General features: G+C 44.5%; 1 protein-coding gene across 7 annotated transcripts in view; it reads right to left on the bottom strand.

Annotated features, from left to right (window-relative positions):
* The window catches only part of RALGPS1 (Ral GEF with PH domain and SH3 binding motif 1), a 375,247-nt gene extending 350,389 nt beyond the window's left edge, over positions 1–24,858 (bottom strand). For 2 of the 7 annotated variants that reach the window (XM_037879493.2, XM_037879505.2), the window contains exons 1-2: positions 24,647–24,856; positions 22,993–23,153 (exon numbers count right to left, since the gene is read on the bottom strand). The gene's annotated coding sequence lies outside the window, so the exon portion shown is untranslated. Of the gene's footprint in view, positions 1–12,372; positions 12,413–22,992; positions 23,154–24,646 lie in introns of all 7 variants that reach the window. The other 5 variants (XM_037879504.2, XM_037879503.2, XM_037879494.2 and 2 more) reach the window with 4 other exon arrangements.
* Positions 24,859–25,175: the final 317 nt, after the last annotated feature.

Below are 25,175 nucleotides of genomic sequence, written 5' to 3'. Positions count from 1 at the left end.
ACAGCCTCTCCAAAAGCTTCCTCCTTGCTACTAAAATCACTTTTGTATTGTTAGGATTGATCTTATGCCAGCTAGACACCTTCCAGAATCTAGCGGCTGAGTGCGGCCGGTGGCCAGGACCCCGGCTGGCATGAGCTGGCGGATGGAACCCCCAGCTGGCAGTGGGCTGAGCGGGGCTGGCAGCCAGGACCCCGGCTGGCAGGAGCCGGCGGAAACCCAGACCAGCATCGGGCGAGCCGATGCCGGTCTGGGGTTCTGTCCGCCAGCCCCTTGCCAGCCGGGGTCCTGGCCATCGGCCCCACTCAGCCTGTTGCCAGCCTGGGATAGCAGCTGCCGGCCCGCTCACCTCACTTCTGGTCTGGGGTTCCAGCTGCCCGGCCCCCTGCCATTCAGGGCTGCTGCTGGCTTGGGGTACCGGCAGCCGGCCCAGGGCTCTGCTCCTGGCCTAGTTCCAATGCTCTGCAGCCCTTATAAAAAATTACACTACAATTTGCTTAAAAACTTGAAAACTTAAAAACTTAGTATATTACTGTAATCGTTAAAAAATGTATAATGTTAATAAATACATAGGTTTGATGAAACAAAGTAGTTGTACTTATGTGCCTGTGCTTAATTTGTGTTTTCAATGATTTACCTTTTAAAAAAAATCTCGCATGTCTCGCACCCCCAGAAAGAGTATCTCGCACCCCCAGGGGGTGCGTGCACCCCAGGTTAAGAACCACTGCACTAAACTGATAAGATCTGCATTTTAATTTAATTTTAAATGAAGCTTCTTAAACATTTTAAAAACCTTGTTTACTTTACATACAACAATAGTTTAGTTATATAATATAGACTTATAGAGAGAGACCTTCTAAAAACGTTAAAATGTATTATCGGCACGCAAAATCTTAAATTAGAGTGAATAAATGAAGACTCAGCACACCACTTCTGAAAGGTTGCCGACCCCTGGTTTAAGTTAATTCCAACTCCTTAATGTGGTATTTATTGGTCAGAGCTATCAAACAACAATGTAGTAAAAGATTTTTATTAGTTTTGCATGATCAAGTATTTTTTTTCAGAAATGATTAAACTGTTTAGCATGTGGCAAAAATGGCAAATATCAACATTATGCAATTATCTACCATGAAATGTTTTCACATCACATATTCTTAATTGTGGAAGTATCTCATCCATATCTTCAACTGAAATTTACTGACCAGATCAGCTTCACACAGAAGGTAGTGTGCTAGCAGCAGCAGACTCTATGCCCACAGTTTGTAATGCACAGTGGGTAGATATAAATGTACATGAATTCTTAACGTAATGCTTCTCCATTTGTAAGCTTTCATACGTACTATGTAGCATCTAGTCTGCCTGGTAGATTATAATTTGTAATTGCTTATGCATGCAATACTAGCCTTTGAAATATTCTCGAAACTAGCTATTAATTCAGTGACACTTTTTAGTATTAAAGATAATACACAGCTTCGTATTGGGCTTCAAACAAAGTGCTCACTAAACAAAAATGGCAATTTTGATACTAACGTAGATCTAATTTATATCTAATTTAGCACAAGTCTATATACTTGTACAAAATAAAAAATGGTGATACTGGTGGTGGTAATGCTAATATACTTTGGGAATGTTACCGTTACAGGGACATTACAGTATTTGAAGATATGGTGGATACAAGCCCCTTAAAGTTTACATCAAAGAGAAAAAGACTCTCCATAAACTTTTAAAAATGTGGTATTTATCAAGAAAATCAAAAGAAAGCAAAACTGTCAAAAGCCACCAGCGCTGGACAGAAATCAGGAAAGATGAATTGTATCGACAGCTACTTGATGAGTTATTATCTAATTTGGATGATGTGGAAACAATACTCAATCACAGGGGTTGTTTTCAGAAATACACAAGCAAACTGAATTTGGAACATGTCAGAGTAGTATTGAACCCAGGGAAAAAAAGAACTCAGAATTTGATCAGAGAGCAATCAAGCAGCATTTTCCTGCTTCTAGAGCAGCGGTGGGCAAACTTTTTGGCCCACGAGCCACATCGGGGAATAGAAATTGTATGGCGGGCCATGAATGCTCACAAAATTGGTGTTGGGTTGCGGGCAGGGTTGCTGGCTCTGGGGTGGGGCTGAGGAGTTTGGAGTGCAGGAAGGTGCTCTGGGCTGGGACTGAGGGGTTCGGAGGGTGGGAGCGGAATCAGGGCTGGGGCAGGGGTGCGGGAAGGGGTGCTGGTTCTGGCTGGGAGTGCGGGATCTGGGGTGGGGCTGGGGATGAAAGGTTTGGGAAGCAGGAGGGTGCTCCAGGCTGGGATTGCGGGGTTTGGAGAGCGGGATCAGGGCTGGGGCACAGGGTTGGGGAGAGGCTCAGGGGGTGCAGGCTCCGAGTGGTGCTTACCTCAAGAGGATCGTGGAAGTAGCGGCATGTCCCTTCTCCGGCTCCTACGCAGAGGCGCGGCCAGGTGACTCTGCATGCTGCCCCATCGACAGGCACCACCCTTACAGCTCCCGTTGGAGTGCATAGGAGCTGGAGTGGGGCCATGCCAGGGCTTCTGGGGGCTGCGTCGTGCAGCCCTGACCCTGCGCCCAACCTATTCTGGAGTGCCGGAGCGGGGCCGAGCCGCATGGTGCAGCCCCAACCCAGCACCGGCGGAGCGGGGCTGAGCCGCGTGGTGCGGCCCCGGCCCAGCGCCCTGGCCGGAGCACCAGCCAGCTTAAAATGGCTTGCGGGCCACATCCGGCCCACAGGCCATCGTTTGCTTGCCCACCCCTGTTCTAGAGGCACAAGAACAAGCACATCCTCCAGCAATTGATCTTGGTGCATTGTTTGCTTGAGAAAAACATACAAGACAGACAAGAAACTTCATAAAATAGAAACATCTGAGAGAGCAACCAATCTAAGGAAGGCAGCACTTCAACCAAGAGGCGATGACAAGTTGAGCAGACTATCTGTGGAAGACCTGATTGCTAAGGATGCAGTTTATTACTTAACACGCCCTTTTTCCTGCTTGGGTAAAACAAATCTTAAAGAAAAACCATCTAGTTATACTGCAACAATCCAATGATAACGCTACACTTTATCATCTGATTGAAGAGAGAGACAATGATCTTATGTACAACAAAAAAGCTCTTCGCCTGTCCAAGCTGCTACAAAGCTATAAAGTCCTACTTCCCTGAGACGTCGAAACTGCACACTATTCCAGTAATAAATTACAGGCAAGATTAGAAAAACAACTATGGTTCTGCAATTTCATTCCATACACAGCAAGGACAAGGTAAGTCTACCATTTATTCTATACAGCATAACATTAGCTGATGGTATCCAAGCTCCTAGTAATCTGAAGCAGGAACTTAAGTCAGTATTTTGTCAATGTTCTTCTGGTGAGTAAGACTGATGAACAGCTTTCAAATGAACAAGTGTTTTTTTATAATGCCGCTTCAATCCTTGTCTGAAATATTCAGATTATTATCCAAAGCTAGGTGATTGCAGTTTACTGACGTTAGCTACTTTTTTGTGCCCCAATTGGTGCAGGAGTTTGCCCTCAGGTTGATAAAGAGGTATATAATTGAGCCAGCAAAGAGTGTCAGCCTTTCAAAGAAAATGTATCTCAGTAGCACAGTGCACAGTGTTTAACAGTTCCACAATTATTACACCAGTGCACATAAGCCTTGCTTCACAGCTATACCATGAGTTTTGGTCTTGCAATTTAATTGACATACTACACCTTCATGGATTCCACATCAATTACTATTAGCTGCATCACTAGTGCTGCAAAAACTGAAGTAGGAGACTCCAGAGAGGTGTGTTCATTTCAAATGGAACTGATCCACTTCACGCTGATGCAAATCTCATGCATGAAGGAGATAATAATATAGACATCAATGCAGAGATCACTGATGGAAAAAATACCTTCAATTCAACAGCTAGAGTGGTATTTCAAGAACAGTCAGCAGATACTCCAGCATCACAAGAACTATCACTGAAGCACAGGAAAGAAAAATCACTTTATTCTTCCCGGGCAATGAGAGTCTCTTATGCAGTGTCTCTAATCAGAACAATCTTCCCTGCACAAAATTGCGTACATGCCAAGGCAATGAAGACTGTAGTATCCCATTCATTCCCAACAGAGATAATGATAAACAAGATACAGAGAATACGCTTGACTGGAATAGTCACCAGCGCTATTACATTTCAGTAACACCTGTACACGTTTATTGTTAGATTTTATTTTACCCTTTAGGTTATTGTTGTGATGCTTTGAGGTCACAAAAAATCCAGTTTTATGTCTTGAAATAGTTATTAAACAGAAACTAATGCAAATATTTCAGAGTGGTCATTTTAACATGTCAATGGTGTCATTGTTTATCCCCATTTCTATGGTAACAGAACCACTTGACAGCTCCACATCATACCTCACCTTAACGTAGACATAATAAGCTTTCAAATGATGTATGTTGTGCAAGTGTGTAGAGAGGGTACAATAGGTCAACCAAATTAGTACAATCTGCAACTCGCCTATTACCTGTCCTCCTCTCCATTTGTTGTATACAACTGTCGTCACTTAGCTTATCAAACAGAAGGCTAAGGACGACAATCACAATCTGTAAGTACGTACATGGGAAACAGAAATCGGATAATAGGTGGGTCTTCAATCTAGAAGACAAAGGTATAACAACATCCAATAGCTGGAAGTTGAAGCTAGACAAATACAGACGCAAGAAGAGGCACAGTTTTTAACAGTCATGGTACAGTAACTCCTCACTTAACGTTGTCCGGTTAACATTGTTTCGTTGGTGATCCATTAGAGAACATGCTGGTTTAAAGTTGCTCAATGCTCCCTTATAACGTTTGACAGCTGCCTGCTTTGTTCACTGCTTGCAGAAAGAGCAGGCTATTGGCGGCTTGGAACAGGGTGGGCCAGCAGCCCCCCTATCAGCTCCCCTAAGTTCCCTGTGCTGGCTATCAATTGCTGGGCAGTTCAGCTGTCCCCCCACTGCCGTGTGCTGCTCCTATCCTCTGCCTTGGCGCTGCTCCCGGGAGCCTCCTGCTTGCTGTCCGGGGGGTGGGGCGGAAGAGGAGAAGGGTGCTAATGTCAGGGTGTCCCCCTCCCTCCCACTCCTGCCCCCGCTCCTTTACGCCATCTCCACAGAGCAAGGGGGGACACAACAACAGGGCACAGGATGGAGGGAGCCTGCTGGCAGCAGCAGCTGTCTCATCTTGCTGATCTACTTAAAAAGGCAGTGTACTTAGAGTGGGGTCAGAGTTCTTAAAAGGGCAATGCACATCTCTCTCTCTCTCACACACACACACACACAGTGTGTGTGTCTGTCTCTCTCTGCCATGCTGTCTCCCCTCCCTCCATTCGTGTTGCCTTGTAGAGCATGAGGCTACCTTATCAACAATGTGTTAACCCTTGAGGGCTCAGCCAGAGTGCTAGTTCATCATTTAGCAGGAAGGCATTCCCTGGGAAATATCCCACCCTCTTCCACTCTCTGACTTCACCACCTCAACCAAGCTGCATTAATTCTTATGGGGAAATTGGATTTGCTTAACATCATTTCACTTAAAGTAGCATTTTTCAGGAACATAACTACAACCTTAAGCAAGGAGTTACTGTAATTAACCAGTGGAACAATTCACCAAGGTCTGTGGACTAGTGTTCCCTCTAATTTTTTATGTCCATGTGCGGAATGAATTTTGTTATGTGCACCAATATGAAGGTGATGTGGGGTGGGGCTGAAGGGCTTGGAGTGTGGGAGGGTGCTCAGAGCTGGGGCAGAGGGTTAGGGTGTGTGGGGGGGTGAGGCTCTGGCTGGGGGTGCAGGCTCTGGGGTGGGGCCAAGGATAAGGTGTTTGGGGTGCAGGAGGGGGCTCAGGGCTGGGGCTGAGGGTTGGGATGTGGGGAGGGGGGGACTCTGGGGTGGGGCCAGGGGTGAGGGGTTTGGGGTGCAGGCTGCCCTTGGGCTGCAGTGGGGAGAGAAGACTCCTCCCAGCCCTCTCTTGCCGCAGCAGCTCGGGGCCAGATGAGAGGCGCCTCTTCCCGGCCGCAGCAGCTCCAGTGGGGCTGGGCTGGGCCAGGGGGAGGGGCTCCTCTCCCCGCTGGCGTGGCCTTTGAGAGCCTGCTGCGCAGCCTTACAGGGAATTTAGCTGTGGACTCTCCATCATGGAAAATCTCCAAATCAAGGCTGGATGTTTTTTAATAGATATGCTCTAGATCAAATTCAAGGAAATCCTATGGTCTGATCTCCTGCATAACACAGGCCATATGATTGTATTTGTTCTTTCTGGCCTTATAATTTATGAAACTCTCATCATTTTGAAAATCTTCTCACATTATCTGTTATCATTTCTTCACTCCATTCAAGAACTTTCTTTGTTCAGCTTTGGGCATTATGAGTCAGCAGCTTTGCATTTATTATAGTTATAATGAGAAAGTACTATCTAGTGAACTCATCGCTGTAGACTTAAAAATAAGATAAGGTAGCCATTAATATATAGAAGCACATTATTAAATGCCCTACCCACCCTCCAGCGGTTTCTAGATTCTATCAAACCAATGCTCCTCAACAGTTTACAACTCCACTCACTCCTGCCTTCTGCATCTCAAGTGATTTGATTCCACCTATTAGCCATGCCCCTTTCTCCAGTCACTAATGACTCCACTTAGTCACCTTCCCCTCTTCCTTCTAGACAGTTTTATACAGTATCGTAATTGCCAGGCAGCTGACTGAAGTAGGAGCCAGATGCAGGCTGGAGCAAGGGCTGGCTAGTGTGGAAACAGGCATGGGCTGGAGCAGGAGCAAGGGCCAGATGGAGCAGATTTGGGAGAAGGAGCAGGGGCTGGCTGGAGCCTATCTGAGAGGAGGAACAGGAGCAAGAGCAAGTCAGTCTACCAAAACTACTTGGCAGTGGAAGTGTTCCAAGCCAGGTAGTGACTTTGAGCAGACTGGACAGACTGCATCCCTTAAGAGCCTGTACATCTGCCTTGGGATCACCAGGATGGGTCCTTGCCTGTGGATTGGCTGAACGGCATCGGGCCTATCATCACTTTCTCTAGCTCAGGGGTAAGCTAGGAGTCCTTTCCATGCAGCTGTTTGCGTCTTCTATCTGGGAGCATGTAAGCCACTTGCACACACTAGCACGACCAAGCATAGCTGCCGGTGAGGTCATTACAGTAAGTACTGAATCATCCATAAAGGATCAAGAGCTTGTTGACTAATCAGTGGTGTTAGAATAACAGCATCACTGGACTTGATCAAAAGGAAAAAATCAAATAGATTCTTTACTTTCACACTCTCTTACATGTGATGTCTGGATTCAACAATGACTATGTCTGTCTGTCTCCTAAGCAGAACAGGTAGATGAGAACATATTACATCTGTGATCTGTAGCCTACACAGGTTCTCCATTCTATATTATATCTATTTCAGAGTGCTGGTCCTCCTCTTCAAAATCCTTAATTGGCTAAGGTCAACTACCTCAAAGCATGCCTCTCCCCTAGAACACAAGTGTGATGCAGTTGTCAGCATGTAGAATTCAGCTTGTTGAGACCAAAGTATAGAACCAACATTTTTATGGCTGACTTAGAACAACGCTTCCTCAGCTCTCGTCCCCTAACGCCCCTACTCTACTTGCGCTATATTGATGACATCTTCATCATCTGGACCCATGGAAAAGAAGCCCTTGAGGAATTCCACCATGATTTCAACAATTTCCATCCCACCATCAACCTCTGCCTGGTCCAGTCCACACAAGAGATCCACTTCCTGGACACTACAGTGCTAATAAACGATGGTCACATAAACACCACCCTATACCAGAAACCTACTGACCGCTATTCCTACCTACATGCCTCCAGCTTTCACCCTGACCACACCACACGATCCATTGTCTACAGCCAAGCTCTGCGATACAACCGCATTTGCTCCAATTCCCTCAGACAGAGATAAACACCTACAAGATCTCTATCAAGCATTCTTACAACTACAATATCCACCTGCGGAAGTGAAGAAACAGATTGATAGAGCCAGAAGAGTTCCCAGAAGTCACCTACTACAGGACAGGCCCAACAAAGAAAATAACAGAACGCCACTAGCCGTCACCTTCAGCCCCCAACTAAAACCTCTCCAATGCATTATCAAGGATCTACAGCCTATCCTGAAGGACAACCCAACACTCTCACAAATCTTGGGAGACAGGCCAGTCCTTGCCTACAGACAGCCCCCCAACCTGAAGCAAATACTCACCAGCAACCACATACCACACAACAGAACAACTAACCCAGGAACCTATCCTTGCAACAAAGCTCGTTGCCAACTGTGCCCACATATCTATTCAGGGGACACCATCACAGGGCCTAATAATATCAGCCACACTATCAGAGGCTCGTTCACCTGCACATACACCAATGTGATATATGCCATCATGTGCCAGCAATGCCTCTCTGCCATGTACATTGATCAAACTGGACAGTCTCTACATAAAAGAATAAATGGACACAAATCAGATGTCAAGAATTATAACATTCATAAACCAGTCGGAGAACACTTCAATCTCTCTGGTCACGCGATTACAGACATGAAAGTTGCGATATTACAACAAAAAAACTTCGAAACCAGACTCCAGCGAGAGACTGCTGAATTGGAATTCATTTGCAAATTGGATATTAACTTAGGCTTGAATAGAGACTGGGAGTGGCTAAGTCATTATGCAAGGTAACCTATTTCCCCTTGTTTTTTCCTACCCCCTCTCCCCCCTCAGACGTTCTTGTTAAACCCTGGATTTGTGCTGGAAATGGCCCACCCTGATTATCATACACATTGTAAGGAGAGTGATCACTTTAGATAAGCTATTACCAGCAGGAGAGTGGGGTGGGGGGAGAGAAAACCTTTTGTAGTGGTAAACACCCATTTTTTCATGCTTTGTGTGTATAAAAAGATCTTCTATACTTTCCACAGTATGCATCCGATGAAGTGAGCTGTAGCTCACGAAAGCTTATGCTCAAATAAATTGGTTAGTCTCTAAGGTGCCACAAGTACTCCTTTTCTTTTTGCGAATACAGACTAACACGGCTGTTACTCTGAAACCTAATTTCACAGGTCACCCTGTAATGATTTTCAAAATAATGACATTTATAGAATGTTGCAGCAGATATTAAAAAGTCTAAATTGCCTTTTCCAATAATGAGGGCACACAGACCCAAATTTATACGAAATGTTTGCATCTTAATAGATGTCAAGTGGTCTAGAACATGAAATGTGGCTTCTATACAGTGCAGACATCTACCATTAGTTTTCAGCCTTATTATTATATCAATTTATAGGATTTTCTATGGTGCACACTGTGGTATCTGAGCACCTGATGAGTAATGAGTATATTTTTGCAATATCTTGTGGGGTAAGGAAGTACTATTATCCTCATCTTATAGATGGATGAACTGAGGAACAGACAAATTAAAGTGACTTGTCCAAAGTTACACTGGAAGGTTGTGGCATAGCCAGCAAAAGCACCCGGACACACTGAGTCGCATCCATTACTTTACCTCAAAAACCATCTTTCCTTTCTCAGTGAAAAGTAGAGGATTCTTTTTCCTTTATTGAAAGAAAACTTGATGCAGCCTAGGGAAATTTTATCCTCTTTATTGTCTTATCAACAAATATCTGAACTAGACAATGAAAAGGCATTCTAGTTCTTTGTTGCCAGAATTTCAGTGCTAGCCTAATGAACCAGAGAAAAGGAAGAGACTGAGAAAGAAAATATTACATTTGTAACTGCATTATTAATTTTTTAATTTTTAATTGCCAAGATTGGGGATGGGAGTAAGTTCAGTTTTAGTTTTGCTAAGTCAAAATTGTTTGTATGTATTTTTGTGAGAATTTTGTACTTTTGGAACTGTTAAATTAACTGAATATTGTTTTTAATTTTTTTGTTTAATACTGCAGAAACACTTCAGTATTGCAAAAAGGGGTTGCTACTACTGCTAACAGGAATGAAAACTGAAAGTTCCAGGAACAGAGGCAAATATGTAACCAAATGAATGCTTACAAAAAAACAAAACAAAAAAGAACTCTACGTCTCCTGTATGTGAAGGCAGGAGTTACTCTGGAAATCGCCTTAACTAACCATACAATATCGTTTTTCTTCTTATAGCGTTTCTGCAGTGCACAATCTCATCCACTGCTTCACAAGCTTGCCTCTAGGGTATTGTTAGATTTATGCCAGAACCAATTAGGGTTGAGCTCTGCTAATTCGAAGAGCTCACTCCTTAATATTCATGATGGAAGGTCAAACTAAATTAAAACTACATAGTACCTGCAGGTTCCATGGTACTATTTGACTACTCTTTGGCTAGGGCAGCCAACATAAACCTCAGCACTAAAAGAAACAGAACCCACAGCGTGAACTTTTTCTAAATCCTCTTTCCAGATAAGATAGTTTGGAGTATGCGGGGCAAGACATAAAAAGCTGACCATCTCCCAGGTTTCCTATCCCCAGCTACATATAATTATTCTTTAAAAATTTAGCAACTTGAGCGCCTAATTTTAAATACTATTTGTTCCAGCAGGAAGATGGCAGCAGAAGAACCATGAGCCCATAAATCCTACTCCAACAGAAGTAGTGGCTAAAGAACACAAGTAAAACCAAGTTGCTGCAGCTTGGAGCAATATGCACGGATACCGTTACTGACCAAGAGCACCGTTATGACACTGTTTTACATGAGCTAGCACAGGCTCTGTCAAGGTTCCTTCCCTACTCTGAACTCTAGGGTACAGATGTGGGGACCTGCATGAAAACCCCCTAAGCTTATTTTTACCAGCTTAGGTTAAACTTCCCCAAGGTACAAACTATTTTACCTTTTGCCCTTATACTTTATTGCTGCCACCACCAAGCATCTAACAGATACATAACCGGGAAAGACCCCCCTTGGAAACGTCTTTCCCCCCCAAATTCTCCCCAAACCCTACACCCCCTTTCCTGGGGAATGCTTGATAAAAATCCTCACCGATTTGCATAGGTGAACACAGACCCAAACCCTTGGATCTTAAGAACAATGAAAAAGCAATCAGGTTCTTAAAAGAAGAATTTTAATTGAAGAAAAAAAATAAAAGAATCATCTCTGTAAAATCAGAATGGTAAATACCTTACAGGGTAATCAGATTCAAACCATAGAGAATCCCTCTAGGCAAAACCTTAAGTTACAAAAAGACACAAAAACAGGAATATACATTCCATTCAGCACAGCTATTTTATCAGCCATTTAAACAAAACAGAATCTAACGCATATCTAGCTAGATTACTTACTAAGTTCTAAGACTCCATTCCTTTTCTGTTCCCGGCAAAAGCATCACACAGACAGAGAGAGCCTTTGTTTCTCCCCCCCTCCAGCTTTGAAAATATCTTCTATCCTCATTGGTTATTTTGGTCAGGTGCCAGCGAGGTTATCCTAGCTTCTTAACCCTTTACAGGTGAAAGGGTTTTTCCTCTGGCCAGGAGGGATTTTAAAGGTGTTTACCCTTCCCTTTACATTTATGACAGGCTCAAACCTGGCTTTGTCAAAAAAACCAACAGTTGCATCTCCTAGCAGATTCTCAGAAATAGGAAACTAGAGAGAATGCAACAACCTTTGAATTATTATCCCCTGAGATACGGAATCCTCCACATTTGAACAAAACAGAAACCAGTCAAAATGTCCAACTCAACACCCACAGCTACACCAAAAATTTCCCAGAAAAGAAACCAACAGGATTAGAACACACTATAAAGCAAGGTGATCCACATTTTTACTCTAACAAAGCAGCCCAGGCAAATGTATATATGGAACCTACTTCAATTTATACTGAACTGGTACCAGAAAGAGAGACCATTGCATATCTAGCACACCAGCGGTCCCCAAAGTTTGAAGGGTCACACTCCCCCTTACTCCTGGTCCACACCCCCGCACCCCTCCGAGCCGGGGCTAGAAGCAGGGCTGCAGCTCTGGGGGGAAAAGGGGGATGCGGACAGGAGTGCTGGGGCCACAGCTGGGGGTGGGTCTGGGTCCAGGAGCGGGGCTGTAGTTGGGATGGGAGTGGAGCCACAGCCAGGCTGCAGTGGGGACCAGCAGCTGGGCCCGTGGCCAGGTGCAGTTCTACTCCCAGCCTTGCCCCCAGCCTCGGCCCTGGGCCAAGAACGGAGCCACAGCTAGCAGCCAAGGCTGGGGGCTGGTGCAGAGCCACGCTGAGGCTGGGGACAGGTGCAAGGCTGGGAGCCAAGGACATGGCTGGGGGTGGGAAGGGACCAGAGCTAGGGGTGGGGAGGGACAGGTTGGCGCTTCTTCCCCAGCCCCATGCGGCCTGGCCAAGTAAAGGTTCTTTGGGTGCTTTAATTGTGCATTTCTTACCTTAACATATCTGAATTTCCTTGATTTCAAATGTTCAGTGCTGTAATAATTAAAATATCCCTGTTATGTTTTTACCTTATTGTTGCTAATAAGTATTCTAAAACTTACCCTTATGTTAGCATAGTTTTTGGTCTGGAAATTTCCCTTTTTTTTTTTTTTAAACACAATTATTAAAAGCTGTATACATGAACACTAAACCAGAAACCCACAGAGAAAGCTACTATGCAATATTTCTCAAGAACTGATAATATGCAGTATCAACCTTAAATCTTTTTTTAAAAAATTCATCTTTTAAGGGCAATTTTACCAGTACACTAGAGGAGCACAAAGGAGCCAGAGCACACTGGACAATTAAACTCAGTTTACAGCATCACAGAGCAACAAAAAGCAGCTGAAGTATACCGATGAATCTGGCCCTTAAGATGTATCATGGAAAATGTATTCCTGCCAGGAAGCCTCGTCTGTAGAGGAAACTAAAGGCCCTTCAGGTTCCTTGGCTGGACTACATCTCCCTGGATGCATCCAGAGTCACTTGACTCCACTGAGGAACGAAACAACTAAGTCAGTTGGGACTGCATTGCATTGTGGGAGATGTAGTCCTCCAGGGAGCCCAGTGCATAGGAGACAATGGGGTCCCAAACTACAACTCTCATAAGGCAAGAGGAATGCAGTTTAATGATCATCTGTCTCTAAAGGAAGAGTTTCAGGTCAACAAAACAATTTAGATTTCAGGAATGCAGAAATATTTCATTTCTATCCAAAATGTCAAAAAAAATGTTTCAACATTTCTGAATTGAAATTTTTTTGAATTCCCATTTTGTGAAAAATTTCACCTTTTGACCCATTTTGGGACAAAAACAAACATTAAAGTGTTGGAATTTCCCACGGAATGGATGGATGCATCCGATGAAGTGAGCTGTAGCTCATGAAAGCTCATGCTCAAATAAATTGGTTAGTCTCTAAGGTACCACAAGTACTCCTTTTCTTTTTGCGAATACAGACTAACACGGCTGTTACTCTGAAACCTGACATTTTATTTAGTAAGACTTTTTAAAAAGCATAGCTTTCTACATCTTCTTGCTTTTATTTTACTTCCTTTCCTTTCCTGGCTTCATTCCACTTGTTCCTTCTTTGCTATAATAGCTTGTGGTGGATCTGTTCCTAAATTTTTTTCCAGGACATTTTCCTCTTTTCCTCCTTATAGAATCATAGACTCATAGGACTGAAAGGGATCTCGAGAAGTCATCTAGTCCAGTCCCCTGCACTCATGGCAGGACTAAGTATTATCTAGACTATCTTTGTCAGGTATTTGTCTAACCTGCTCTTAAAAATCTTCAGTGATGGAAATTCCATAACCTCCCTAGGCAATTTATTCCAGTGCTTAACTATCCTGACAGTTAGGAAGTTTTTCCTAATATCCCAACTAAACCACCCTTGCTAAAATTTAAGCCCACTCTTCTTATCAGAACCTCAGAGTTTAAGGAGAACAATTTTTCTTCCTCCTACTTGTAACAACCTTTTACATATTTGAAAACTGTTATGTCCCCTCTCAGTCTTCTCTTCTCCAGACTAAACAAACCCATTTTTTTCAATCTTCCCTCATACGTCATATTTTCTAGACCTTTTATCATTTTTGTTGCTCTTCTCTGGACTTTCTCCAGTTTGTCCACATTTTTCCTGAAATGTGGTGCTCAGAACTGGACACAATACTCCCATTAAGACCTAATCAGTGTGGAGTAGAAAGAAAGAATAACTTCTCACGTCTTGCTTACAACACTCCTGCTACTACATCCCAAAACGATACTTGCTTTTTTTTGCAATAGTGTTACACTCATATTTAGTTTATGATCCACTATGACCCCCAGATCCGTCATACCTTTGCACCTTTATATCTTTGTCTACATTGAGTTCTCTACCTTCTCGCCTGTATTTTCTCTTTCCTTCTCACATTTACCTTCCAAAATCTCACAGTATCATTCTTTTTACTAATTTATCCTATCAATTTCTCCTGCACATTCACTCAACCACCCTCTCATACATACACTCTAGAAATTTTGCCAGACAACAGCCAGAGAACTAAAACTACTAGCCAAAGGCCAATGCAAAATAATTTATTAAATAAAAAGGTCACTGAAAATTGCCACAACTGATTAGAGTGAACAACTGACTGAGCCCTTTAAGTTACAAAATGGCAACAATTTGGACCCTGGCTAATAGGCTTAATTTTTCGCTACTAAATGCCGGGCAGGTTTTTCAAGACATGAGTATAAGATTACCAAGAACGTTAATACAAGTGTGAAAGTCCACAACGATAAAATAACACAAAATAAAATATTCAATGCAACACTCGATGTTAATGAAATTTCACAAGTTTTAGAGTATGTTAATACAGGTTTTTTTAATGGAAACTATAACAGTCGCTGCCCTAAGCCCTGATCCTGCAAACTTTGACACACGATTTACTTTGCTACGGCAACTAACCCCACTGAAATGGGGGACTTCTCACAGTAGTAGAGTTGTGCATGTGCATAAGTGTTTGCAAGATCAAGGCCCACATGCTAGAACGCTGAAAAGCATCTTGAAAAAGCTTTAAAGTCAAACTGTGATTACTGACTACTCCTCCACCACCACCATTAGTAAAAGATTTTAGTGTCCAAGTTTTGTTCTCATGATTGCATGCTTTTTCATATATTTTAATAATTTTTCAATATATCACATATCTGAGGTTCAAAATATGCTTGTTTTAAAAAGTTTTATTAAACCCAACATTCAAATTAATGTTTTCATATTTTTTCCTATTTTCAATTGAAAAAAAAAATTAGATTTAAACATTTTCTGCACTGTTTGCAAAACAAATATTGTAATATTATGCTAGTGGAAGAGAACCAGTAAATGAAAAACCAACTTTCATCTTTAGTTAGTGGGCAAACTGAAATGAAATACAAAAAACAAACAGCACAAAAAATAAATTCGTATTACTCCTGGGGGAATTCTGTGCTACTGTGCAAGCACATAATTAATGAGCCATGCATATTTTAAAAATTTTGCGCAGAAAAAACCTTCCGCCGAAATGTTGCTTCAGTTCCACTTTTTTCCCATCAGAGAGTGCTGTGGCGATAGAACAAAGCAGCAGCTCCCAGCCAGCTAGGGAAGAGAAAGAGACTACCTTGCTCGCAGGACCTATCAGGCCAGGTCAGGAGATAGGGGCTGTGGGGAGACAGACAGCATAGGGTGCTGGGGGTCAGACAGGGGCTCCTACAGGCTAGTGGGGGAGTACAGACTGGGGCAGGGGCTGAATGGGACCGCAGGGGGAAGGGAGGTGCAGGGCCACATGGTGGTGGGGGAGAGAGTGCAAAGCTACATAGGGATAGAGGGGGGGCACAGACACACATGGGAATGGGGTACAGCACCATATAGGAACGGGGAGGAGGTGCAGGGCCACATGGGGATGGGGTGAGTGAGTGTCTGAGTGTGGGCAGAGGGTGCAAGGACACATGGGGGTACAGGGACACATGAGGACATGGCAGTTGTGCCTGACTGAATGGGAGAGGCTAGGGGTCAGCCAGCGTCTGCATGGGGGAAGCTCCCTAATAATTCCTCCCCTCCCACCAAAAAAACCTGTTCCATACTTTTCCCACCCATACCAACAACCCTCCAAGTTCACACCCAGCACGCCAAAGCCACAGCACTTTGCCTAGCAGTACCCATAGGGCAGTGCTCATATGCTGTGCCCATTAGCCCTTCACCTAACTATTTACGAAGCAGCACCACCCCAACTCCCCTCAATTCCTTTGTACCAAATGTCAAAAGCAGAGACTCTAATGCAGAAGGGATGGAGAGTGGATTGTGGAATACGCATCTGCACCTTTATCTTGAAGAACAACTGTCACAGAACAAGTAAGTAACAATGTTTTCTTCTTTGAGTGATTGCAGACATATATTCCACTAATATAACACATGCAGTACTCGTAGAAGGTGGGTCTTGGAGTCTATTTAAATAATGACTGCAGGACTGCCTTCACAAAGTTTGGATCTGATTGAGATGCCACTGTAACAGCATATTTGGTACAAACATGTATGGAAGAACAAGTAGCAGCCCTGAAAATGTCCAACATCTCTGTGTCATCAATACTGGACTCAATGGGTATCCCATGGATGGTACCCCAGTCTACTGTACAGTGACAAACTGATGCTCCCTCAGTACTGAAGAGCAGTTCTTCTCACGTATCTGAAGAATCACAATGTTGGTGTGCACTCCTCCTGGAAGAAAAGGATAACTGTCCCCAAGTTCTGGAATGGTGGTGGTCAGTGTTCCCTCTAATTTTTCCCACCCATGTTATGAATTTTGTTATGTGCACCAATACGGAGGTGTTGTGTGACACATGACCTTCATATTGGCGCACATAACAAAATTAATGTGGTGGGGCTGAGAGGTTCGGGGTTTGGGAGGGGGCTCAGGGCTGGGGCAGAGGGTTGGGGTGCAGGGGTGTGAGGGCTCCGGCTGGGGGTGTGGGCTCGGGGGCCTGCCAGAAAACCCAGTCAGAGCCCTCATACCCCTGCACCCCAACCCTCTTCCCCAGCCCCAAGAATCATAAAAAAAAGTGGAAAGTAGTTCAAGTTACAAATGATGAATATTAAAAAACAAACAAAAAAACCCACAAAAGTACAAACACGTATGGACAAAATTAGAAAAACCAAGAAACAAAATGAGATTAAACTACCTAGGGATAAGGGTAACAAGAAAACATTTTACAGGTACATTAGAAGCCAGAGGAAGACCAAGGATAGTGTAGGCCATCACACAATGAGGAGGGAAAGACAACAAAAAATGCAGCATTGGCCAAAGTATTAAATGTCATTTTTGTTTCAATTTTCACCGAAAAGATTAGCAGTAATTGGATGACTAACATAGTGAACATCCTTGTAGTATGGGGTAGGATCTGAGGCTGAATTAAGGAAAGAACAAATAAAGAATTACTTCGGGTTGGTCTCTACTGCAATTAGAAACCTGTGGCTGGCTGGTGACAGCTGACTCGGGTTCAAGGGACTTGAGCTTAGTGGCACTTTAACTGTGGTACAGACATTTGGGCTCAGGCTGGAGCCAGGCTTTATGACCCTGTGAGGTGGCAGGGTCACAGAGCTCGGGCTACAGCCCAAGCCCAAATGCCTACACGGCAATTAAACAGCTCCGCAGCCTCAGTATGAGTCAGCTGGGGCGGGCCAGCCGCGGGTGCCTAATTGCAGTGTAGACATATCTAACTTTTCTAAGGGTATCTTCAAGTCAGCAGGGCCTCAGTAATACATCCTAGAATATCTAAGGATATTCTGAAGAGATCTCTGAGCTATTAGCAATTATCTTTGAAAACTCATGGAGGATGGGAGAGATCCCAGAGGTCTGGAAAACAGCATATACAGTAACTATTTATAAAAAGGAGTAGTAAGGGCAACCCAGGAAATTATAGACCAGTCATCTTAACTTCAGTACCAAGAAAGATAATTCAATCAATTAGTAAGTACCTAGAAAATATTAAGGTGATAAGTAGCATTCAACATGAATTAGTCAAGAACAAATCATGTCAAACTAACCCAATATCCTTCTTTGACAGGGTAATGAGTCTTGTAGATGGGGAAAAGCAGTAGATGTGATATATCTTGACCTTAGTAAGGGTTTTGATACTGTCTCACATGACCTCATAAGCAAACTAGGAAAATATAGCCTAGGTGAACCTATTATAAGGTGGGTGAACAATCAGTCAGGAAACCATATTCAGAGCATAGTATTTACTGGTTCACAGGCAAGCTGAAAGGGCATGTCAAGTGGGGTCTGGCAGGGATCTGTCCTTGGTCCAATTTTATTCAATATCTTCATAAATTATTTGGATAATGGCATAGAGAGTACAAATATAAAGTTTAAGGATGATGCCAAGCTGGTCAGGTTGTAAGCGCTTTTGACTACAGGATTAGAATTCAAAATGATCTTGACAAACTGGAGAAATGGCCTAAATTAAATAGGATGAAATTCAATAAGAACAAATGCAAAGTACTCCACTTAGGAAGGAATAAGCAATTGCACAAATAGGCAAAATGGGAAATGACTGCCAAGAAGGAATACTGCAGAAAAGGATTTGAGGCTTACAGCAGATCACAAACTAAATATGAGTCAACAATGTAATATTGCTGAAAAAAAAAAGTGAACATCATTCTGGGATGTACTAGCAGGAATGTTGTAAGCAAGACACAAGAAGTAATTCTTCCACTCTACTCAGCACTGATAAAGCCTCAACTAGAGTACTGTGTCCAGTTCTGGGCATCACACTTCAGGAAAGATGTGGACAAACTGGAAAAAGTCCAGGAGAGAGTAACAAAAATGAGTAAAGGTCCAGAAAACATGAACTAAAAGAAAAGATGGAAAAAAATGGATTTGTTTAATCTGGAGAAGAGAAGACTGAGGGTGGTCATTATAACAATCTTCAAGTACGTAAAAGGTTGTTATAAAGAGAATGATGATAAATTGTTCTCCTTATCCACTGAGGACAGGACAAGAAGTAATGGGCTTAAATTGCAGCAAAGGAGATTTAGGTTAGGCATAAGGAACACCTTTCTAACTGTAAGGGTATTAAGTACTGGAACAAATTACCTAGGGAGGCTATGAAATATCTGACATTAGTGGGTTTTAAGAATAGATTAGACAAACACCTGTCAAGGATGGCCTAACATCATATTTAATCCTGCCTCTCAGTCCATGGGGCTGGACTAGATGACCTATCAAGGTCCCTTCCAGTCCTACATTGCTATGATTCTATAAGGATAGCAAAGTACTGGAACAGGTTACCAAGGGGGGTTATGGAATCCCCATCACTGGAGAAGATTTTAAGAACAGGTTAGACAAACACCTGTCAGGGATGGTCTAGGTATACTTGATCCTGATTTAGCATGAAGGGATGGAGTAGATGACCTCAAGGTCCCTTTCAGCCCTACATTTTAGCCATTCCAGCCGTGATTCTATAATTACCACCTCCATCAGGTTCAACTAAAATGTGAACCTGAGGATCCTACTACTAGCCCTTTGCTACTGTCATTTTTCATTCCCTATCTTATTTCTCCTATTTCCTATCTTCCTTTTTTTGTCTTCTGTCATATAAGAGTCTGGCTTAGCCAGCTAAAACAACTCTACTTTTTGCAACATTGCCATGAGCCTGTGACTAGAAAGGCAGGTAAAAGTACAGTAATGCCTGAAACAGCGTGGCACTGGTAAAAGTTTGCAAGGTCTCAGTGTGGCTGATAAGATCATATGCTGTGCCTTCTGGTTCCCCAGCAACTAGTCTGAAATTGAGAAAGACAAACAGAAAGAAACCTCATTTTCTGTCTTTGCTATTCTTTTCCCTTTCCACTTTTTTCTTTAAGACAAAACAAGACAAATGCACACAAGAAGGATCATACCTCAATCACAAAAGTAGCAACAAAACCCACTATCTAAACACTCTCTTTTTCCCAAAAATGGACAACTATCTGAGGGGGAAAAAAAAAAGGCTTTCAAACAGGGAATTTCCTCCCTATGAAAGACTACACAACTAAAGAGAAAGGGAATAAGGGGAAGTTGTTGAAGTTGTTTTATGGTGTTTATTTTGGTGGGAGCCATCAGCAATAATACAAAATCTTGGACAACATTTCATTGTTTAATATTAATTAATGTTCACAAAAACAGGGGCTTTTATTAACACTTTATTCCTTGTTGGGCCTCCTCTACAGAACAAATCCTCATAAAATCTTGCTCTTCCCTGAAAAATAGATCAACCTGGCCAAAGAGAATGCTAGGCTAAAATAAAACACTTCATTCTGTTCAATTACACTAATATTATTTGGGGAAAATGTTGGAGAACTCAGAAAAATATAATTTGAATTACATTCAAGTGGTAAGGTTTAAGAATTTGGCGGAATTCTTTTAGTACTGAAGAATTATATGTATGAACTGGACTGTGATTAATTTGATTTAAAGCAACTTACATTTGGTAAATATAAGACCAATAATAATGTTTCCATTTAAAAAAAAATCCAATAAGTGTTTTTAAGCAAATCAACATTTCCCCCTACAGAGTTTGAATTCAAACATTTTAGCACTAAGAACTAGAACTTAAAAGTGAAATTGACTATAAACAAAAGTGGAACTAAATTAATAGATTTATATTACTCAAGGTAGGGAAATACAAGTAAGCTAAAAACATAAAATAGTGACAAGTAAACTGGATTTTTAGAATTCTTCACTGTTCATAATCTACAATAAACACGTTTATCACAGATAAATAAAATGTGTTTGTTTACAAAATATAATTCAGGTGACAATATCCTATTAAATTGTTCTTCAAACGGATCCCATCACGAGAAGAACAAACTTTGGAAACAAAGAAAAAACTTTATACAGATCATTCCCTCTCACTTATTTTTGTTACTCCTTTTCCACACACCAAAAATAACTGCCAGTCCCAGAATCAATATTCAGTATGAAAGTAAGCCCAGTTTTGATTACTAAGCATCTGCTAGACAAGATACAAATAAATATTGTTATCTTCAATTGTAATCTCTTTGGGACACAGAATAAGTTTTTCTATAGTAAACAGCTGCGTTAATAAAAAATAATTTTAATAAGGCAACAGTCTGCATTTGTTCCATTTCATTGGTTTCAGTTAGAATCATAGAATCATAGAATATTAGTCTATCTAGGACAACAACTACATGCAAAAGGCATGTTTGGGTTCTTCAATTACATAATTCAACTGTAACCCTTTTCATTATATGCCAAAACATTAGTCATCCATATTCTCTGAAGCAAAAAAAAGACACATTTACAAAATGCAATCAGAACATATCTGTCAAACAAAGTTCTAAATTGTATTTGTAGAGTGTCATCCCAAACAATATGTGATTAGTTTCCCAAATTATCTCACAAAGCATTCTCTGCTACAACTGTCTGTGCCTTCCACCTACCCTCACCATGTCCTGCTCAGCAGGGTTACAGTTTACAAGGGTAGCCCTCATTGTATGTGTCTTCCTGAAAAAGCACAACATCCTTTGAATCTTACAACCCAAAGAGCACCTCCACTTCCAAGACTTCCTCACATCCTCCTCATGAAATTATCAAAATGCTGGAAATTCCATCCCTATATTCTGAAACAACAGTGCAGAGAATGAGCAGTACTAGTTAATTGTCCATATCTCTCAGGCATTTATCACTGCACTATATAGAAGCCAACTATTAATATTGCAAATCTCTCTGTCCAAAACAAATTTTAATTAATACACCATCTACTTTCTTACTAACACATAGAAGAGGCAATGAAATGCAAAGGCTTCCTTTCTATTTAGCCAAAACCTTAAAATACTACAAGGCTCTTCACAGACTTCTTAAAGGGGAGGAAAAAATGGAAAGATTTTGAGTTTATTTATATTACAACCATAGAAAACCAAACAGCTGTAAAGGCTTTTGACCCCCCCACCCTACGAAGGGCCTTTTCACTGAATGAGCTGATTAATGCCTCTTAGACTGGGCACCAAATCTAGAGTAGGAGACATCAATACTATAGATTGTTCACATTATTGCTGCTGACAGGATGTCTGAGGTGATGATGGGAGGGTGCATGAATGCGATAAACAAAGAAACTGTGATAATATGAATACCACACACTTGCACTGTAACGGATAGGAACAAAAAATTACCCAATGGAAAGAGAAATATATACACCTTGGACAAGTTTTCATCTCTCTATTTTGCATAAAATGCTGAAGTATTTGCAAAGGAGGAAAGTGTCAATATTAACAGCAGTCCTCCTCCACACACACACGGTGATGATGAGCAAATTGATTTACCCTAGTCATGCTCTAGGGCAGGGGTTCCCAACTTTTTTTCTTTCTGAGGCCCTCCAACATGCTATAAAAACTCCACAACCCCACTGTGTTACAATAACTGGTTTTCTGCATATAAAAGCCTGGGCCAGCAGTAGGGGGTAGCAAGCAGGGCAACTGCCTGGGGCCTCATGCCACAGGGGCCCCCATGAAGCTACACTGCTCAGGCTTCGGCTTCAGTCCTGGGTGGCGCGGCTCACAGCCTGGGCTTCAACCCCATGCAGCAGGGCTTCGGCTTTCTGCCCTGGGCCCCAGCTAGTCTAATGCTGGCCCTGCTCACAGCCCCCCAGTGGGCCTCAGACCCCTGGCTGAGAACCACTGCTCTAGGGCAGGCACTTGACAATGAGGAAACCCAGCCACCACCCCGCTCCTTCCACTTGTCCAAGGACAGACAGTGAAAGGGACTTACCAGTCTCAGAGGTGCCCAGTCCCAACCAAATACACATAAACCATGAGGTAGGGAGATTATGACTCGCCTATCACATGGAATGGGAGTGGAGAGGAGAGACTGGATGGGGGAGGGTCCCCAGGTCTGACAAGGTACAAGGGGAGGGGGTGTGAGAATCCCAAGGCCCATTAGTTCCAGGGGGGTACACCATCTCACCATCCTCAAAATGTGGCTCCTGAGTTTCTTCCAAGATCTAACTTGTTCTGGGGGAATGGGAAAGCAGAAAGCTGGGAAAGGAGTCAGGACACTCCCCAACGGGACCCAGTCTCACATACCTAGTTTTGTGGGATGTGTCACAGAGATAGGAGATTCAAGTCTCTACAAGGGGCAAGCCTGTGGTTTCACCTATCCCCTGTGTGTGTCCTAGAGCTAGGAGGTCCTGGGGATGCCAGATGCCAGTGGCAGAAATAGGCAGGTGTCCTGGGTCCCTCCAATCCTGGAGAAAGAAGGAGACAGCAATGGTGAGGGCCCCTGGGCATCTCAGTGCTAGGGCAGAGAAGAGGATTCCTGGGGTCTCATCTGAACTGTGTGTGAAAGAGAGTGAAAAACACAGGCAGGAATGGGCTAGGTGGGAGGATTGCAAAGTCTCAGCTATCCCAGCTAGATGTGACAGGGATGAGGGTAGGGAGGATCTTGTGGATGGGGTGAGGGGGGGAAGGTTCTGGATCTCACCTGGTCTTGGGATGAGGGAAGGTGAGTAACAGGAATGGGGTGTCTTAGGGATTGGCCTCACCTATTACATGCACAAAAGAGATTGTGGATGCCGTTCTGGGTCTCACCTGACCTGGAGTGAGGGGGTGACCCAAGGTGTCACCTGTCCTGGCGGGTGTTTCGGAGATATCCTAGCATATTTGTGACAGCTATGTGGAGAAGATGTCCCAGGGTCTCCATTGTTCCAAGGATGTGTGGCAAGATCTGCCAGGAACATGGATGAGCAGGGCAGTCCTGAGTGCCACTTGTTTCAAGAGAGCAGGGGTAAGTGATAGGGATGGGGGTGGTCCCAGGGTCTCACTTTCTGAGAGTATGCAGCTGTAGGAGTGGAGAGGTGCCTCAGGAATACCCCCAGGTAGGGGAGTGTTTGTAACAGAGATAAGCAAGGGAGAGCATTCCAGGGTCTCGCCTATCCTGGGAAGAATGAGCGATAGAGATGGGAGGCAGTTCTGATCTCACCAGACCCTGGAGAGGGAGTTTGCAACATAGATGAGGAGGTATCCCCGGGACTCACCTGCTGGGAGGGCTGGGGGCAAGTGACAGGAACGGGAGGGTGTCAGGAATAGGATGTGGGGGTGTGTCCCAAGGGTGTGTGGTCTCAGGAATGGAGAAGGTGGGGCGCATCCCAGGATTTCTGGTGAGGGGCCTAGGGGGCAGAAGGGGTCCGGAGGTAGGCGACAAGGGGGACGGGAGCAGGCCGTTCCAGCAGGCGGGTGGCAAGTCCCAGGAGTGGGTGCCGAGGGATCTCAGGGATGGGCGGGTGGGGGGCATCCCAAGCTTGGCGGGGGGGAGGAGGTGGTCTGGGTGGAGCAGGGGAGGGTCCCGCGAGTGGGTGGAGAGTGGTCTCAGGGATAGGAGGCAGTAGGGGGGATGCCAGGGTGTGTGGGGAAGGGTCTCAGCGATGAGGAGCAGGGAGTCCCAGGAGTGCGGGGGGCGAGGAAGGAGTCGCAGGGATGGGGTGTAGGGGGCTCCGCAAGTGTGGGGCAGGGAGGTTCTGGGGGAGGGGAGCGGAAGGGTCTCGGAGGGTGTGGGGGAGGGGTCTCGAGGAGGGTCCAGGCGGGATCTCCGGGTGTGGGGGAGGGGTTTCCCCGTCCGAGAGCGGCGCCAGGGGGCGCCTGAGGTGACGCGGGGCCCCGGGGAAGCGGGAGCTCCAAGGCCGCCCCTGGCCCCCGGGGGGGCCGGCCAAGCCTCAGGGATGGGGGCGGTTCTGGCTCTCACCTGCCCCGGCGGCCGGGTCTCACCGGCGCGCTGCTCCCGAAGGCCGAGGCCGGCCGGCTACTGTGCCCACAGCAGGAGGAGAGGAGAGGAGGGGCGGGGGTCCCCGCGGGGGTCCCCTCGCCGCCCCCAGCTCGCCGCCCCCGGCCCGCCGCCGCCGCACGGCCCGAGCCCCCCGCCCACTGCTGCAGCCGCGACGGTGAGGCCGAGCCCGGTCGCGGGCACTGGGGCTCACCACAGTGACAGGCAGTTCAGCCAATCCTCACCCCCGCCACCACAGTTCACCAATCAGCGCTGTGTAGAGGCGGGAACATGCAAATAAAAGCTCTGTGCGCAGGAGCTGCAGCGCCTTCTCCGTTCAGCGGGCTGCGGAGCGGGACGGTCCGAGGGCGTCTCCGGCCGGAGCAGCAGCGCCCGGGGGCAGCGCGCGGCGGTGCCAAGTGTCTGTGGCAGCAGCTGAGGACAGTGGTGGCGGTGGCGGGGGCTGGGCTCCGTGTTGGCTGGGGCGGGCGGGCGGGCGGCGGCTGGGGCG

This window comes from Chelonia mydas, chromosome 16 (assembly GCF_015237465.2).
Source record: "Chelonia mydas isolate rCheMyd1 chromosome 16, rCheMyd1.pri.v2, whole genome shotgun sequence".
Taxonomy (NCBI): domain Eukaryota; kingdom Metazoa; phylum Chordata; order Testudines; family Cheloniidae; genus Chelonia; species Chelonia mydas.
The sequence above is the reverse complement of the archived record's forward strand: the minus strand, read 5'-3'. Positions and strand labels throughout refer to the sequence as shown.